This window comes from Bubalus bubalis, chromosome 15 (genome assembly GCF_019923935.1).
Source record: "Bubalus bubalis isolate 160015118507 breed Murrah chromosome 15, NDDB_SH_1, whole genome shotgun sequence".
In the NCBI taxonomy this organism is placed as follows: Eukaryota; Metazoa; Chordata; class Mammalia; order Artiodactyla; family Bovidae; genus Bubalus; species Bubalus bubalis.
The window spans coordinates 79205289-79222851 of NC_059171.1; the positions used below are offsets into that span (position 1 = coordinate 79205289).

The window sequence follows — 17563 nt, forward strand, 5'->3', positions numbered from 1 at the left end:
AGAGAGAGGGAAGGAGAAGGAGGGAGAAAGACAGAGGGAGGGAGGGAGAGATGGACAGAGGGTCCCCCTGTCACTCTGGACCGCAGGCGGCGGACCAGCGTGTGTCCTTCCAGCCCCGCTTAGGCAGCCTCGGTGGAAGGTTCCTTGTTTCCCGTCGCTCACCTGTTGAGCTCTGTAAAGGCTTCCTTTAAGTCTTGGGGTGGAAGCAAGCACTAAACGCTGACATACGAGGTGATGATAACCACGTGTGGTTCAAAAAAGACAACCTAGCGGAGCCTGGCTAGCCCTCAAGCCAGCACCAAACACTGGGCGTGGACGGCTTGTGCTTAAGGTTGGTTTGGGCAGCTTCCAAGGGCAGTTCAAGTTGCTTTGGCTTAAGAGACCTGCTCATGCCTCTGTGTGCGTGCATGCGTGTATGTGTGTGTGTACTATGTGCATATACATGTGACGTGTGCGTTGTGTGCATGTGTGCTGTGTGCATATATGCAATGCGTGTGTTGTATGTATGTGTGTGTTGTGCGAATGTGTGTGTATATATGTGATGTGTGTGTGTTGCTGTTTGTTTGTTCAGAATAATTGACAAGGCTCTGACCCCACGGCCCTTACTTGGACATTGACAATCACCATGTGTACAGCAGTTTTTCTGTCTCCAAATCTTTCCATATTGATTACCTCATCCAAGCCTCAGAACCCCCAGGAGATGTTTTGTAGATGGAGAAACAACTGCTTACAGAGGGAACTCGAGGTCACAGCCCTAGGTCAGGGAGGCCGGGACTAGAACGCAGGCTCTAGAGTCCAAGTCCTCGGGTTATTCCATGACCCAAGATTAAGATGTAAAATCTTACATTTTCACTCACCTGATAACATACCCTCAAGAGATATAAAGAAAAAACTGGCCCCCTAAAGTTAAGGATTAGGATATAGGATTAGAGGAGCCAGCAACTAATTGCTGCCAGGAGGTTAACAGAGGCTTCACTGAGGAGGAGGGGTTTCAGCTGGGTCCTCAAGGCTGAGCAGGAGTTTTCTAGATGGACTTACAGCAGGAGTAATAAGAACTATTTCCTGAATCCTTTGCTTACACCACATCACTCAACTCCTACAACAATCCTGTGATGTGGGCTTGTTAAATTCCCAGCATTTAAATGAGGATGCTGAGGCCAAAAGAGCTGAGGTACTTTGACTAAGATGATGAAGCCAGTGAGTGATGAATCCAGGGTTTGGAATGAGATCTGTCTGCTTCCAGAGCTGGGTGCTTTACCTGGAGGCTACCCTGTCTCATGTGTAATAGGCGTCACGTTTGCTTGTTTTAATCACTTGTTTGACTTGTGTCTGAGACTCCCTGGGACTGCAAGGAGAGCCAACCAGTCCATCCTAAAGGAGATCAGTCCTGGGTGTTCATTGGAAGGACTGATGCTAAAGCTGAAACTCCAACACTTTGGCCGCCTCATGCGAAGAGTTGACTCATTGGAAAAGACCCTGATGCTGGGAGGGATTGGGGGCAAGAGGAGAAGGGGACGACAGAGGATGAGATGGCTGGATGGCATCACCCACTCGATGGACATGGGTTTGAGTAAACTCCAGGAGTTGGTGATGGACAGGGAGGCCTGGCGTGCTGCGATTCATGGGGTCACTGAGTTGGACACGACTGAGCGACTGAACTGAACTGAACTGAACTTGACTTGTGTCTGAAGTATTTATTTGAGGAAGACAAGAAATTGAGTGGCCTCAATTGGGCTATCAATTGTAAAGAAATTCTCAAAAAAGTCGAACTGTAATAGATGCCTTCTTACCTGAGACACAGACAAAACACACACCTTCCAGAATACTGATATGCCTACTGCCAACTAGTGGCGGCATATATAATTGCAAGGAGAGTGTATGAGGGCGTTTTACCGAGTAACCAAAAACCTAAATAAAGAGACAGTGTAGGCTGCAATCCATGGGGTCGCTGAGGGTCGGACACGACTGAGCGACTTCACTTTCACTTTTCACTTTCATGCATTGGAGAAGGAAATGGCAACCCACTCCAGTGTTCTTGCTTGGAGAATCCCAGGGACGGGGGAGCCTGGTGGGCTGCCGTCTACGGGGTCACACAGAGTCGGACACGACTGAAGTGACTTAGCAGCAGCAGCAGCAAACGTTGGAACCTGGCATCAAGTTGTTCGGTAAATATGAAGAGATCATTGCCAAGTGGTCTGCCACTGGTCTTGTTTCACAGTGCCCATGATTTCTTTTTTCCCTATTTTAAAAGTAAGTTGTTTTCTTTTAGAAATTAAAGGGGAGAAATAGCAATCATCCATCATCTCGTCATCTCAGTATTCAGTTTCCACTACTAATTCTGGCTGATAAGTTTCCTTCCCATCTCTCTTTTTAAGGAAAAAAAAGTCACATTAAAAAATAAGTGACACCTGTTCATTATAAAGAATTCAAAACATGCTGTAAATTCCCAAAACAGAAATAAAAAACCAACCCAAATCCAGCCAGCTGAAAATAACCATTAGAAGGGACTTCCTTGGGGGTCCAGTGCTTAAGACTCCTTATTTCCACTGCAGCAGGCCTGGCTTTGACCCCTTGTCAGGGAGCTAGTACCCTGAGTGCTGCGTGGGGCCAAAAAAAAAAAAAAGACCCATTAACATTAGATGAACATCATTTTGAACAACTCCACAAATACACAAAAACCAGAAGGGTGAGTAAGGGACAGATGGGTGGAAATGATTTTATAAAACCAGAAGACTCATATCTTGGATTCTATTTTTAATCTAATTTTACTTGACTTGAACAGAAGAAAAAGAAAAGGGAGTTCATAGAATTGCTGAATTCATATAAATATTCCTTCTATAGAAGAGATATTTTCCCTTAAACATCCCTCTAAATTTAAGAAAGGAAACTGTGGAGTTATTATAAGGTTGAAGTCCTTTATGACATCTTTCAAGGTCATATTTCTATTTCTATTTGTATAGAATCACTGCTTGCTGTGAAAGATGAGCTAACTGGGCCAGACACATGGGCATGGGCACACAGTTCTGAAGATCCTGAAGTCCTTGTGTGTGCCAGTTGGGAGACATGGGCGGTGGACTCTCTCCCCAGCACTCTCCCCCGTCCTGGCCACCCTGATCCCACCCCCAGGACCAGTCCCAGCCCCCGTCTCCCCAGGATCCACAGCTACAGAGCAAAGGGGAACTTGGATCCTTCTCCCTGAGCCCCCTTCAACACCCTCACCCCAACCCAAATAGCTTGGTTTTCATCGGTTTCATCTGTTTCAGGGGGGTTGAAAGCAGTTGGAAAACCACTCCCCTGGGCTAGCACACAGGCCTTGCAGCTTTGCGTGGTCCCTGAGTTTCAGACAGCAGAGACCTTTCTGCCTAAGCCCATATAGCTCATTAAGAAGTGGAAGAGCATGTCTGTAATCACGGTGTAATTACCTTGCCTCCTAATTGGTAGCAGACACAGGCCTGCGGGTATGGAAACTCCCCAGTGAGCTGGCTCCAAACAGATGAGGCAGAAGGTGCAGGCGGCCAGGAGTGTGTGGAGGCTGAAGGAAGGGGGCGAGCTCTGCTGGAGTTCCGCTCTGGCCGGCCCAGAGCCCAGGTCCTCATGCTCAAGATCTCTGATCCTGTGAGAGGTGTCCACTCAAAGCTGTCTCCTCTCTGAAGCCCTCCCTGTTTGCTCCCACAGGCACACTCCTGCACCACATTCATCAGAACCAGTTGCCTTATTCTATGGTGTGTGGTCCTTGTGTTTGTCTCCCCATTAGACCAGCGACTTTTGGGGGGCACGGACCTAACACAGAGTCGTGAAAGAATGAACGATGGAAGGAATGAATGCATGGCCACCTTTGGGTCTGGGGCCTAGCTTGCGGGATGCGCTTCCACAGGAGGTGGAGGGCCGGGGGAAGGCAGCCTCTCTGGTGCTTTGCCATGACTGTCTCAAGGTGCAGAAGCACCTCGGGGTCATCGGATGTTCATTTTCTTCTCATCCCTGGTGGCTCAGACAGTAAAGAATCTGCCTGCAGTGCAGGAAACCTGGGTTCAATCCCTGGGTGGGGAAGATCCCCTAGAGAAGGGAATAGCGACCCACTTCAGTATTCTTGCCTGGAGAATCCCATGGACAGAGGAGCCTGCAGACTACAGTCCATGAGGTCGCAAAGGGTTGGACATGACTGAGTGACTAACACTTTCACTTTTTCTTTTCAGTAATAATAATGACATTCTTGGTAAAATTCAGATAGTCACAGAACTGTGCAAAGTGAGTGCTACGCACTGTCCTTTCCTCCCAACCCTGGTTCCAGTTCTGTCTTCAGAGGCGACCTCTGCTGGACCTACTTGTCTTCAGTGGAAAGTCTGGGGAGACCGATGGGTCTGACCAGTTCTGCTCCCCACTTGAGATGGGTCCAGCTTGCAAGAGGGGCTCTGAGGTGCACACATAACACCCTTTGCCTTGGCCCGCGTGTCCCTCTCAGCGCTGCCTGTGCCCCAGCTGGCCGGCCCCACGGCTGAGGGCTTCTGGGCAGAACCTGCTCCTCCTCTCCAGGTGGCTGGCGCAGAGTCTGCTCGTGGCCAGTGACCTTGCCTCCCTGACCCTTGATCTCTTCATCTGTAACTCCTCAAACTAACTGCCAGGGTGGTTGTGAGGGCTGAGAGGCACTGGGTATTAACACCTGGCTCAGACCGTGATAAATACCCATCTTTAACTCCCTTTTCCCACCTTAAGCCCACCTGTGACCTATGATGGGCTTGGAAGTAGCAGGCCTGCTTGTGCTTCAAGTCTCGAGGTGTTGATGAATGTGTGCGTTTACAGAAGCCTCCTGAACCCAGCGGCGGTCTCAGCTCCATTCCGTGGCTCAGTCGTGTCAGACTCTTCGCAACCCCATGGCCTGCAGCCCTGTCCATCACCAACTCCCAGAGCTTGCTCAGACTCAGGTCCATCGAGTCAGTGATGCCATCCAACCATGGTGACAGTCTATCACCTGTTGATTCCACTCTGGACCCTCAGGGAACAGAGCCCAGTGAGCCGGGACCAGGGAGGAAGCTGTCGTTGGCCACAGAGGGGTGAGATCTGTGCTGGCAAGTGTGAGGGGCAACGGTGAGCAGGAGCAGCCTGCCTGGGTGAGTCTGTGTGAACGTGGGAGCGTGGCCTGAAGGACGTACACCTCTCCGTCTCCCCTCTCTCTTTCCTGACTCCCTCCCTCCTTTCCCACCTTGTGTCTTCACTGAGCATCTGCCTGGCCCAGGGGCTGGAGGTTCAGGAAAAGGCCGACATGGAAGTTTGTATCCCTAAGACCTCCCATTCCCATGGGAGCGTGGGGTCCAAGTGCAACAAGGGAATGGCTGTGATGAAGGCGGGTGTGGGAGGCAGCGGGAGCCTCTGGCCTCAGGGAAGCCAGGACGAGGAAGGCCATTGCAGGCGGAGGGAACTGCAGGCACAGAGGCTGTAAGGAGCCCGCCTGGCCTGCAAACTGCCCAGGACTCTTCCCTGTGAGCGGTGATGGGGAGTCAGGCCAGTCCAGTGGGGAGGTTGGGGGTGGGGGTCTGGAGCCCTTGCTCCGGGAAGGGGCTGGGCCGGAGTCCTGTGACTCACTTCCGGGACCCTCTGCCTCCTTGACCTCCTGTGCTCCCTGGCTGCTTGGGGAGGAAGTAGCCAGGCCTCAGCTGAAAGAAGGAGGCTTTGATGTTGGAGAAGGGAGTGAGGAAGGAGGGGCTGGGGTGAAGTTCTGGATGCGGTTCAGGAATCTGCTCCTCCTCCGACACCATGGCAACCAGGAGCAGCTGGGGGAGCTGCCTGCGGGGGTGGGAGCCTTGGAGCTGCTTGGATGGGGGTGAGCCGGGCTGGGGGCAAAGACCTCTTGCTCTCACTCCCCGCCTGCCCAGCCCAGGGAGAGGGAGAGGGCGGCTCTGGGGGCTGGGCATGCCGCTCCCCCTGTCTGAGCCTCAGTTTTGGGGTCTGTAATATGGGGGTAACAATGCAGTATCCAGCCCAGGTTCTCTGGGAAGCAGACATCCCAGCAGGGTTAATTAGGGGAGCACCCCGAGCAGCCCTCCCCTCCCTGAATCTCAGTGTTCAGGGCGGAGTGGGGGAGGGCATCGCCATGGGGGAGACCTTGAGCCACGTGGCCACGCAGAGGTCTCCACACCCGCTGGGCTCATCTCTGAGCGCAGGAGCCCAGAGGCGACGGGGTGTGGCTTGAATGGAGCGCCGGGGTTCAGAGAGGGCAGGTGGGTCCTGGTCTGCCACCCACAGTTGGAGGTCTGAGTGGGGGTCTCCTGGGCGCCCCACTACCCAGATCCGTCCCCCTGGCCAGAGTACCAGGGCTGAGGAGATGGGAGAGGGATGAGCCCTGTGTCTGTCCTGGGGCTGCTGAACGAATGCCTGCCATAGACTTGAAAACCCAGAAATTCATCCTTTGGAGGCAGGAATCTGAAATCAAGGTGCCAGCAGGACCCAGTTCTCTCCGGAAGCTTCCAGGGCACGGTCCTCCCTGCCCCTCCCTGCTCTGGTGGCTCCCCATGTCGTGTAGCTGAGGCCATCTCACTCGAGTCTCTGCCTCTGTCCTCACGTGGCCTCCTCCCGGGTCTCTGTCCCTCCTCTTCTTACAAGGACACCAGTCCCTGGATCCAGCTCCGGCCCCACCCGATCTGACCTCACCCTAACCACTGACATCTGCCAAGGCTATTTCCACATACAGTCACACGCTGCGGTTCTGGGTAATCATGAATTGTGGGGGCACACTCTTCAACCCACTACAAGCCTCATTTGGGCAGCATGGGTGGGAGCCCCAGGCCAGTGTGAAGCCAGGGTCCTGGGGAGGGGCCCTTGGGGTGATGATCAGGGGACCCAGAACGTGGGCTGGAGTCTGTTTTTTGAGGTGGGAGTGGGTCAGTGTGTGTGTGGAAAGAACTGGCAGACAGAAGGTGGGATTGAGCCAGGAGGGTCCCTGCCCCACCTCCCCACCCTGCCACACACACTCGTACACCCCCCCCACACATGTACACAAACACACATGTACACAAACACACACAGGTCCACACATGTGCACGCACATGTACACAAACGCACATGCGTACATGTATACACATACACCCATGTGCACATGTACACACATGTATACACATACACATGTGTGTGCGCACACACACACATGCACACACAGACACACACAGACACACAGACACACAGGGCAGTGTCATTTCCCATTTTGCCCGCCACGGCCAGGACCTCCCTCCTGCTGTCCCTGGAGGCTCCTCCCAAGCCCCAGCGAGTGACTCTGAGGCCCAGTGTGACCCTGGGCCCAGAAATGTGGGTGCCTCACCTGGACAGGGGGTGGGTGACAAGGGGTGTGCCCCCCCAGGGTACTCCCCTGGAGCCGCAGTTGCCTCCTCAGCCAGATGGGGTAACACTGTGAGGGGTTGGAGGCTCCACAGGGGGACTGGGAGTGACTCCAGTCCAGGAGCAGCCCTGCTCCAGGAGGGATGAGGGACCTGTGAAGAAGCTGGGGCCGCCCCCCCAATGCGGGGTCTGAGCAGGCAGAGCCCCGGGTGCAGACCCCCTTCCCTTCTCCCTTCCCCTCCGCCTTCTCCTCCCCCTTCCCCTCCCCAACTCCTCCCCAGCCCCTCCCCATCTCCTCCCCAGTCCTTCTCCTTCCCATCTGCAGCCCCCTCCCCAGCCCCTCCCCAGCCCCTCCCCCAGCCCCTCCCCATCTCCTCCCCAGTCCTTCTCCTTCCCATCTGCAGCCCCCTCCCCAGCCCCTCCCCAGCCCCTCCCCCAGCCCCTCCCCAGTTCCTCTCACCCCTCCCCCAGCCCCTCCCCAGTTCCTCTCACCCCTCCCCCAGCCCCTCCCCCTGCTCCCCTCCCCAGCCCTCCCCCCTGCTCTCCTCCCTAGCCCTTCCCTCAGCCCCTCCCCATGCTCTCCTCCCCAGCCCCGCCCCAGTCCTTCCCCAGCCCCTCCCCCAGCCCTTCCCCGGCCCCTCCTCCTGCTCTCCACCCCAGTCCCTCCCCAACCCCTCCCCCTGCTCTCCTCCCCAGCCCCTCCCCCAGCCCTTCCCCCTGCTTTCCTTCCCTGCCCCTCCCCCTGCTCTCCTTCCCAGCTCCTCCCCCTCCCCTCCCCAGCCCCTCCCCAGCCCCTCCTGCTCTCCTCCTCTTCTTCTGCATGGGGGCCTCTCCTGCCCTCCCGCCCTCCTCCTGCCCCAGTTTCCGGGTCTTCCCAGTGGAACTCGGAGAACAGGCAGCTCCCGGCCCACCCCACTGCCTCCCTTCCTCCTCCCTTTCCAGGAACGTCTGGGAACGAGGCGGAATGAGGCAGGTGGGGGCCCGTGAAGCCTGGCGGACGTGGGCTGCACACAGTAGGGCCACAGGAGTCCAGCTCCCGGCTGCCAGGCCCTTCCCAGGCCAAGTTCATCTGGGGAGGCCCGGGGCACCCCAGGTTCTCACCTGGCCTCCCACAGCCTCCCCACACGCAGCGCTCCCTGCACGGCCGCCCTCCCCTGGCCCCGGGGCCCCACCCCTGTCAGCGCTGACAATGGCAGCAGCCCCCCCCAGGGCCCACCGCTCAGCCCCAGGCGCACCGTCTGGGTCCTGAGACGCTCTCCTGGGTTCCTGTGCAGGAAGCGGGTGGCCAGGGCGGGGCGGCCTGTGAAATCCAGACCAGGGTCCCGCTCCCCACCCACCTGGAGCTGCACTCTCCTAGCAAACGGATACTCCGCCCCCTGACGGCCGAGTGGGGACCCGTGTGCAGGCCTAACCATTGACAGTTTGGAGATACTGGGGTGCTGGGTCAGAGCAGGCCTCGGCTTGGGCCCAGCAAGGGGAGCCCCTCCCTCACCCTGGCACCTGGGAGTCTGCCCTCTGTCCCGCCCTGTCCCCCCAGCTGGTGCCCTTGGCTCTGGTGAGGTGGGGGCCTCATGTGGAGACCGCCCCCTTCCCTCTCCATCTGTGGCTCAGATGACGAAAGACCATTATTTATTCTTTGGCTTCCGCTTGCCTGCTGCTCTGGCAGTTTTTGTTTTTTTTTTTTACCTTGAAAAGAAGATGGATTCTGGATCCTGCACAAACCACCCAGCTGACTTCCTGCACTAACTGAGGAGAGATGGTGCCTGGTGGAGTTGACAGCCGGCCCCCTGGAGGAGCCGCAGCTCCTGCTGGGGAGGAGAGGCCGGGATCCACAGACGAGAGGGTCCCCACGCATTCTGCGCCCTGATCTCGTTCCCAGGGCCGCTGCCTGCTGCCCCTGGAGGTCCCCCTGCGGTCTCTCACTAAGTTGCCCTTGGCCGACCTCTGTCGCTGGTCACCAAGAGAGGCCTGACCAAGGAGCCTGCCGACGGCAGCTGGAGGGTCCAGAGGCTTCTCTGCCCCTGACCTGGATGGCACTGGCCTTTTCACTGGTCCTCCTGTCTCCCCTCTGGCCCCCTCCAGCCCTTTCCAGCCCTAGGCCACAGAAAGGTTCCAAGCCCAGCCCTGGCCTATTCACCCCCTTGTGTTCAGCCCGCCAGCGGTTCTCCGTGACTAGCAGCCTCTGCACGCCCCTCCAGAGCCTCCCCCTGGGGCAGCAATTCTGAACGCCCTGTGCCTCTGCCCACTTTTTCATGCCTCTGGGCCTCCATTCATGCGGTTCCCTCTGATGGAACGCCTTTCCTGTCCTCCTCACCTCCTTGCCCATCATCAGCACCTGTCCTCGAAGCTGGGCCGCTCGCACGGGGCATAAGGCAGGATGGTGAGCGTGTGGGTGCTGCCACACCACCTGTGCGCTCACCCCAGCTCTGCCCCTTACTGCGCGATCTCAAGCAAGCTCCCACACCTCTCTGTGTCTCGGTTCCTCACAGTTACACGCGAGAATAACTGCCCCCACGGGCTGCCGGGCGGCTGTGGTGAGTTAGGCGTGTGTCTGCACGTGGGCAGCTCTGCAGAGCATGAGGTGTTGTTACCATCAGAGCCCGCGGCCTGTGGCCCTGGGAGATGATGGCCTGGACGGGGACCTCCCGGAGGCAGACCCTGGTCTCCCCCAGCACTGTGCGCAGGGCCTGGTCCTGAGGCCAGCGGCACCCCAGAGCTCAACTGGGACCTGTCCACATGTGGCAAGGGGGACGGGCCTAGGGCAGCGCAGTGACCGCCTGACTCCAAACCAGTTTCCAGCCTCCCATCCCCTCCCCACCCCCAAACCAGAACTGTTGCGGTTTCCACCCCCATAGCTCTCCAGTCTCCAGTCTCTCCTGATGCAGCAGGGACCGGCGTCCCCTGGTGGCTGGTGCTCTTTACTGCAGAAGGTTTTCACCAATGAATGACGACCTTGGCCAGATATCCTCATTTCATAGGTAAGAAGCAGGCCTTAGAGCCGCCAGCTCACTCAGTTGGAAAGTGGCAGAGCCTGGGTTTGGAATCAGGACTGATGCCCCAGCTGATATGAGGGTTCCTGTTTTTGCTTCCCCAGGAAGCTCTGAGTCCCTCTGCCTTCCCTGTGTGCTAAGTCTCTTCAGTCGTGTTCAACTCTTTGCGACCCTAGGGACTGTAGCCCACCAGGCTCCTCTGTCCATGGGATTCTCCAGGCAAGAATACTGGAGTGGGTTGCCATTTCTTCCTACAGGGATCTTCCCAACCCATGGATTGAACCTACATCTCTTACATCTCCTGCACTGGCAGGTGGATTCTTTACCACTAGTGCCAGCTGGGAAACCATCTGCCCTCCCTTCCTCTTGCCAAATGTGCCCATCCCAAGGCCCCCCACCAAGTCACATCCCTGGGCTGAGCATGAACTCAGGCCGACCCAGGGCTGCTAGGAGCTCCTGGAGAGCGAGGGTCAGTGCAGCCAGAGATAAATGAGGTGCTGTCCTGCTTCTGGGGCCACACTCTGGTGAACAAGTCAGCGCAGAAGTCACTCAGTATGCTGGTAGGATGACTACACGGCTAAGTAAGTGTACTCAGCGACTGGCACACAGCTGTCGTTTCTCCAATTAGTAAACTCTTACTCATCCGTCAAATCCCTGTTCAGGGTCACCTCTTCCAGAAAGGAAGCCTATTCTGAAACCCTTCAAACAGGTCTCCGACTGCATTTCACTCTAGAGGAAGACGCTGCAAACAAAGCACTGTGGGGGGCAGTCACTTGCAGAAACAGCAACGGAGGAGGAGGAGTGAAGATGCTCAGGGGAGGCTTCTTGGAGGAAGGGGTAGGTTTTGGAACTAGCCTGGAAGAGGGACATATTGGGGGGTGGTGATGCTATGGAGGGGACTGAGTAAGGGAGCTGCTCACCTCAAATACCTCAAAATACCACAAACCAGGTGGCTTAGGGCAACAGAAACTGATTGTGTGAAATCAAATGTTGACTGTGTTCCCTCTGAAGGCTCTGGGAAATGATCCTTCCTTGCCTCCTCCTGGCTCCTGCCCGCTGCCAGCGGCCCTTGGTGTTCCTGCCTTGGAGCCGTTAGTCCACCCTCTCTTTCCTCCGTGTGTGCCTGTGTCCGAATCCCCCTTATAAGGACAAATCCACCTTATGCTGCTGCTGCTGCTAAGTCGCTTCAGTCGTGTCCGATTCTCTGCGACCCCATAGACGGCAGCCTACCAGGCTCCCCCATCCCTGGGATTCTCCAGGAAAGAATACTGGAGTGGGTTGCCGTTTCCTTCTCCAATGCATGAAAGTGAAAAGTGAAAATGAAGTCACTCAGTCGTGTCCGACTCCTAGCAACCTCATGGACTGCAGCCTACCAGGCTCCTCCATCCATGGGATTTTCCAGGCAAGAGTACTGGAGTAGGGTGCCATTGCCTTCTCTGAATCCACCTTATAGGGTCCTCCTTATTCCGTCTGTGCATGTGTGTGCTCAGTGGTTCCATCGTGTCAGACTCTCTGTGGCCCCATGGACTGTAACCCATCATCTGCAAAGACCCTACTTCCCAATAAGGTCACATTCAAGGTACCAGGGGGTACCTTTAGTGGGGAGGAGACACAATCGGACTTGTTACAGTAAGTGAAGGTGTGGAGGCTGGGGAGACTAGTTCACATGTGAGAAGAGTGGGGGTCAAATTGGGGAGAGCCAAGGAGGCAGAGTAGGTGAGTGAAGATGCTAGAGATGTTCGGAGGTCATCACAGAAGGCCTGATGCCTTGGGGCTGAGGCACTAGGGGGAATGGGGTCAGCTAGGAGCCTGGAAAGGCCAGACGGGGTCATACCAGGCCCAGGGCTTAAGCCCTGATGCAGAGGTGGGCTTCAAGCTCATCAGTCACTTGCATCTCCTCATTTAACCTTCATGACGGCCCCTTGCTGCTGCTGCTGCTAAGTCGCTTCAATTGTGCCCAACTCTGTGCAGCCACCTAGATGGCAGCCCACCAATCTCCACTGTCCCCGGAATTCTCCAGGCAAGAACACTGGAGTGGGTTGCCATTTTCTTCCCCCAATGCATGAAAGAGAAAAGTGAAAGTGAAGTCGCTCAGTCATGTCCGACTGTTCGCGACCCCATGGACTGCGGCCCACCAGACTTCTCCATCCATGGGGTTTTCCAGGCAAGAGTACTGGAGTGGGGTTGCCATTGCCTTCTCTGATGATGGCCCCTTAGGTGGCTACTATTAGGCCCCAGTTTACAGAGAATGGGGCTTCTCCAGTGGCTCAGTGGTAAAGAATCCACCTGCAGCATGGGAACCACAGGAGACCTGGGTTTGATCTCTGGGTCGGGAAGATCCCCTGGAGAAGGAAATGGCAACCAATGCCAGTCTTCTTGCCTGGGAAATCCCATGGACAGAGGAGCCTGGAAGGCTACATACAGTCCGTAGGGCGCAAAGAATCAGACATGATTGAAGTGACTTGGCATGCACGCATGTACAGAGGAGGAGAAAAGCTCAACGACTGACACCTAGAAGTGCTCAACCAGGTTTGAACCCCCTGAAACTCCAGGCCAGTGTGCTGTGTCACACAGCTGCCCGGCAAAGGTTAGGATTTCATGTTTGATTTGAGGACCTGTATCCTGCCACAGCCTTTCCTTCTTCTTGGTTCTCAGAGCTGGAGATGTCTCTGGAGACAGTGGCCTCATATCCCATGACTTGGTTTATATGCCCTCAGAGGTGTCCCATGTGGTCGGTTTATTGTTAACCTGATTTGTGAGTATTGGTTTTGTCTGGCTGGCTGAATTTTGAAGGAGATTCAACAAAATCAGCAACAGTTCTGGTCCTCGGCAGTGAGGGAGCCGGCTGGGCCCCTGCACACACTGGCTCGCTTAAATCTCCCAGAGCTGTGCAAGGTCGGAGAACCAGCTCCACGGAGCTCCTGGTTCCAAGTGGCAGAGCTGTGCACCAGGATCTGTGTGATGCCAAGTCCATGCTCACGGTCCTCATCCCTACAGATGACCTCTGACCAGCTGAGCCCGGCCGGGCAGGGGACAGTCCCCCTCCCCTCCTGTGAGGATCCAGGAGAGCTGTTCTGTCTATGAAGCCCTCCATATCCCTTGGCTTCACTGTGGAAAACAGTATGGGAATTCTTAAAAAAACTAAATGTAGATCTACAGACCCCCTTTCTGAGTTTACACCCAAAATCATTAAAAGCAGAGACTCGATCAAATGTCTGTGCACCTGTTCACAGCGTCGTTATTCACAATGGCCCAAAGGCGGAGACAACCTATTTACCCACAGGCCAATGAATGGATAAGCAAAGAGGGTCCACACACAGACCAATGAGCGGATGAGTAACAGGGATCCACACACACTAGAAGATATTAATATTCAGTCTTTAAAAAAGAAGTTCTGGCAGATGCTACAGCCTGGATGAACCTTGAGGGCAGTATGCTCAGTGAGATAAGCCGGTCACAAAAGGCCAAATGCTGTAGGATCCCACTTACATAAGGGACCCAATGTAGTCTTGTTCACGGAGACAGAAAGCGGGATGACGGGGGCCAGGGACGGGACAAGGTGGGGCTGAGGAGTTAGTGCTTCATGGGGACAGAGATGGAAAGTTTCTGGAGGACGATATGATGAGGGCTGCACAGCAATGTGGATAGCCTTTTTAAAGTAACAATGTGAATATACTTAATGCCATTAAGATGGATACTTAGACATGGTTAAAATAGTACAGTTTGTGTTATGTGGGCTTCCCTTGTGGCTCAGCTGGTAAAGAATCCACCTGCAATGGGGGAGACCTGGGTTCGATCCCTGGGTTGGGAAGATCCCCTGGAGAAGGGAATGGCTACCCACTCCAGTATTCTGGCCTGGAGAATTCCATGGACTGTATAGTCCATGGGTCGCAAAGAGTTGGACACGACTGAGCGACTGTCACTTGTGTTATGTATATTTTGCTGCAATAATAATGAAAAAAAGATCCATGGGTTTCAAAAGCCCATCTTAGGCTGACTTTTCCTGAGGCTGGCAACGGTGAACCAAGCCTCTCACCAGCATAGTGGGAGGGTTCCCAGGGCTGCCCTGGGCCGTTACTTGGAGCTCTGACCTTGGGGCAATGACCGAGAGGTAAGGGAGATCAAAGCCCTCCTCCTGGGCCTTGGGCGGTGGGGGGTGGGGGGTGGTGGGGGACAGTGCGGGGTGGTGGTGGGGAGGCGGGTATAACTCATCCCCAGGGTTATGAGTATCACTCACTCTCCAGAGTCCCCTCCTGGGACACCCCCTGAGAGCCCTCCGCCTGGCATCTCCCCCCCACTTCCCACCCCCACGTCCCCAGGAATCGTCGTCCAGGGGGCACTGCTGGGGACAGGAGCCAAGACCCCCAGTGCCCCTGCGTGGCATGGCGTTATTTCCATTGTGCTGACCTGACTCTGCTTATTCATTCGATGCTAATCGTGCACACATGTCATCTCCATCATGCGGCCCGTGTGCCTGTGGAGATGCTTTCCTAGAAGCGGGATGGCAGGGTCAGAGGGGCGGAAAGCTGGGCTGTGGGGCTCAGAGCTGAACGACCTCCAGGTTCACGCAGCCTGGCCCTTCTCCCCACCCCCACCAGGGGGCGCAGCGTCCCACCGTAGGAAGGGGAGGCGGGGCCGGGCTTCCCAGAGCTGGAGAGAGCACTTGGTCCCTTCCCTTGTGCGGGCCTGTCTTGGGGCGACAGGTCTCAGTACAAGGTGCGAGTCCAAGAGCTGGCCCTCCTCAAGCCCTTCCGACTGGACCCTCACCTGCTCTCCTGGGCAAGATGGGGGCCAAGTTCTCCTGTGCCCCTGGAGGGCCAAACCCAGGGTCCCCGCCCTCTGGGGGGCCTCATCCAGTCCCTTTTATTCCTCCTGACTGGTCGGGGTGTTTTAAATTTGCTATTTAGTGCCGTTCTAAGTAAAGTTAAAAACTGACATCATTGGCATTTTGAGTCAATACCAATAAAATTAATAATACTAGTAAAACAAAGTTTCGCATTTTTTGCTGTTCGTCTGTGTTGCGCTATGCACACTGTGTTGTGAAAAGTGTTTAGCTTGTACGTGGGCTCATCAAAATTACACCGTTTGTATTTGTTTGTGTGTGCAGATGTATTTCGTTTTCACCAGGAGAGCAGTGCACAGAACTCACTCACCGTTTCAGTTGGCAGGCGCTCGTTCTGCTCACAGGTGGACGGGTGGACGGTGGTCAGGAGGGTGCGAGGATGGATGGATGCTGGAGAGGAGCGAGTGGATGAGCAGAGGGTGCGTCCACCAGAGCTCTGTGCTCAGATGCCATGTGCACTCAGGGCACCAGAAGTACGTGTCCTGCCTGGGCTTCCCTTGCTCCTGTGCCCCTTCCATCGTCCCGCCAGACTTCACTCGTGAAACACGAGCTTAAAGGAAAAATTATCGATGATTTCATGATGGTGACAGCAGACGAGCTGTGGGGGTGGGGCCAGTGTGACTGGGCGCATTGCACGTCCATGAAACTGGTCCTGTCCCAAAACGTCCAGGAGGAGAAACTAAACATATCCTTATACAGAGGGTGCTGGGACTCAGTGGAGGGGTAAACATGTGCGAGTTGCTGATGTAGATTCAGTGACAGACTCCAGATGAGTAGGAAGGGTCTGCCCTTGAAGTCAGACCCTTGCCAGCTTTGCCACTGACAAGCTCGTAGAGGCAACTCTCAGCCATCCACCCATCTACCCCTCCATCCACCAAGTCACCCATCCCTACCCATCCATCTACCGACTCATCCATCACCCGCCCATCCACCTTCTCTCTGCCCACCTGTTCACCCACCCATCCACCCATCTACCTACTTACCTATCCGCCCATCTGTTCATCACCTACCCATCCACCTGACTACCCACTCCTCCATCCCCCCAGCTATTCACCACCCATCTGGCCACTCATCCACTCACCTTTCATCCACTCATCTATCCGTTCATCCACATTTCTGTCCATCTGTCATCCATCATTCATCCATCTACCAATTCAACAAATGTTTTTCAAAGTCTTTTAGGAGCCAGACTCTGTGCTGACTGTGTGATAAAGCTGGTCTCCTCTGTAAGGTGCGGCTTACCTACAATGATATCACAGCAGGGTCACGCTATAGGATATCTGGCACACAAAAGGCTCAGAGCAGGAGTTTAACATGGAGATGGGCCCTGACTCTCCAAGTAACACAGATGCTCCCACGATTCAAGCCTTTGATTTCAGCTTTGAGAGAAGAGCACAGCCCCAGCTTTGCTCCGGGCTGGCTCAGGGCCTTCTGGAAAGGGATGGAGGACAAGGGGGCAGGGCCGCAGAGGCAGAGGCTGGGGGCAGAGCTGCTGGCTCTGCGTGGCAGGGAAGGACTGGGGACAGAGGGTCCTCTGGGCGCGGCCATGCGTCGGAAGAGTGAGCCCCGTCAAAAGCACTGGGAGGTGGGCCCTGCTGTGCCCACTTTCAGAGGGTGCAGTGCCCACTGCTAAGTGACAGAGCTGAGACTCGGCCCCAGGCTGAGGGATGAGCCCTGTTCCTGGCCGAAGACCCTCACTCTTTGGGATGTTCCTCTCCTCTGCTTGTAGGGCCAGCTTCAGCAATGGCCTATTTCAGGTGCCAGCTGCTACAGGGTTTGATCTTGCAGCCGGCAAACAAGCACGAGCTAAGTCTTGCTTAACCCTGTGAGCAGCGGGGCAGGAAAAAGGGAAGGAAACGGGGCCGCTCTGAGGACACGGTGAGTACTAAGCGCAGGAGGGGAGCCAGCACTCCTCATAAAAGCCAGAGGTCCATGCCTTCACCCCATTCTACAGGTGGAAAAACTGAGGAAGCTCCTCGAGGTAAAATGAGCTGCCTGGACCCCTGCATCTCTCGTACCCCATAGCCCAACACCGCTGTGACCAGCTGCACCACCATCCTGCTTTCCTTCCTGAGTTGAACTGATTGCCCAGCGATGTGATAACCAGAGAGGAAATGAGAGAGAGAGACGAGAAAGGAGAAGCCCCACCCCAGCTCCCCGCTGCTTGGTTCTTTCTGGGCTCTGTCCACATCCAAGCCACGTGTGGAGGTCACATTAGTCATTGTGACCCTAGGTTGCAGGACTGCTTTCAACCAAAAGCCCCTTCATTTCCCTGTGGCCACACCAGCTGTGCAGGTTTTGCAATAACTGCATTTTTTCTCACGTTAGAAATTCTCTATAATTTTTGCAAAAAATACTTTAAAGCAAAAAAAAAAAAAAAAAATCGCTTATACTCCCACTGCCACCC

The 17563-nt window shown here is 55.4% G+C and overlaps 1 long non-coding RNA gene across 10 annotated transcripts; it reads left to right on the forward strand.

Moving 5' to 3' along the window:
- Nucleotides 1-2050: 2050 nt before the first annotated feature.
- Nucleotides 2051-13519, forward strand: LOC123329527. 10 transcript variants are annotated; one of them, XR_006545118.2, is made up of 7 exons: nt 2051-2165; nt 2961-3588; nt 3676-3722; nt 4798-5105; nt 10179-10301; nt 11023-11150; nt 12969-13519. It is a non-coding gene; the product is annotated as an uncharacterized LOC123329527 (long non-coding RNA). The 10 variants fall into 10 exon arrangements; XR_006545117.2 differs by lacking the exon at nt 2051-2165 and adding an exon at nt 2238-2686; XR_006545120.2 differs by lacking the exons at nt 2051-2165; nt 2961-3588; nt 3676-3722 and having other exon boundaries at nt 4626-5105; nt 10976-11150.
- Nucleotides 13520-17563: the final 4044 nt, after the last annotated feature.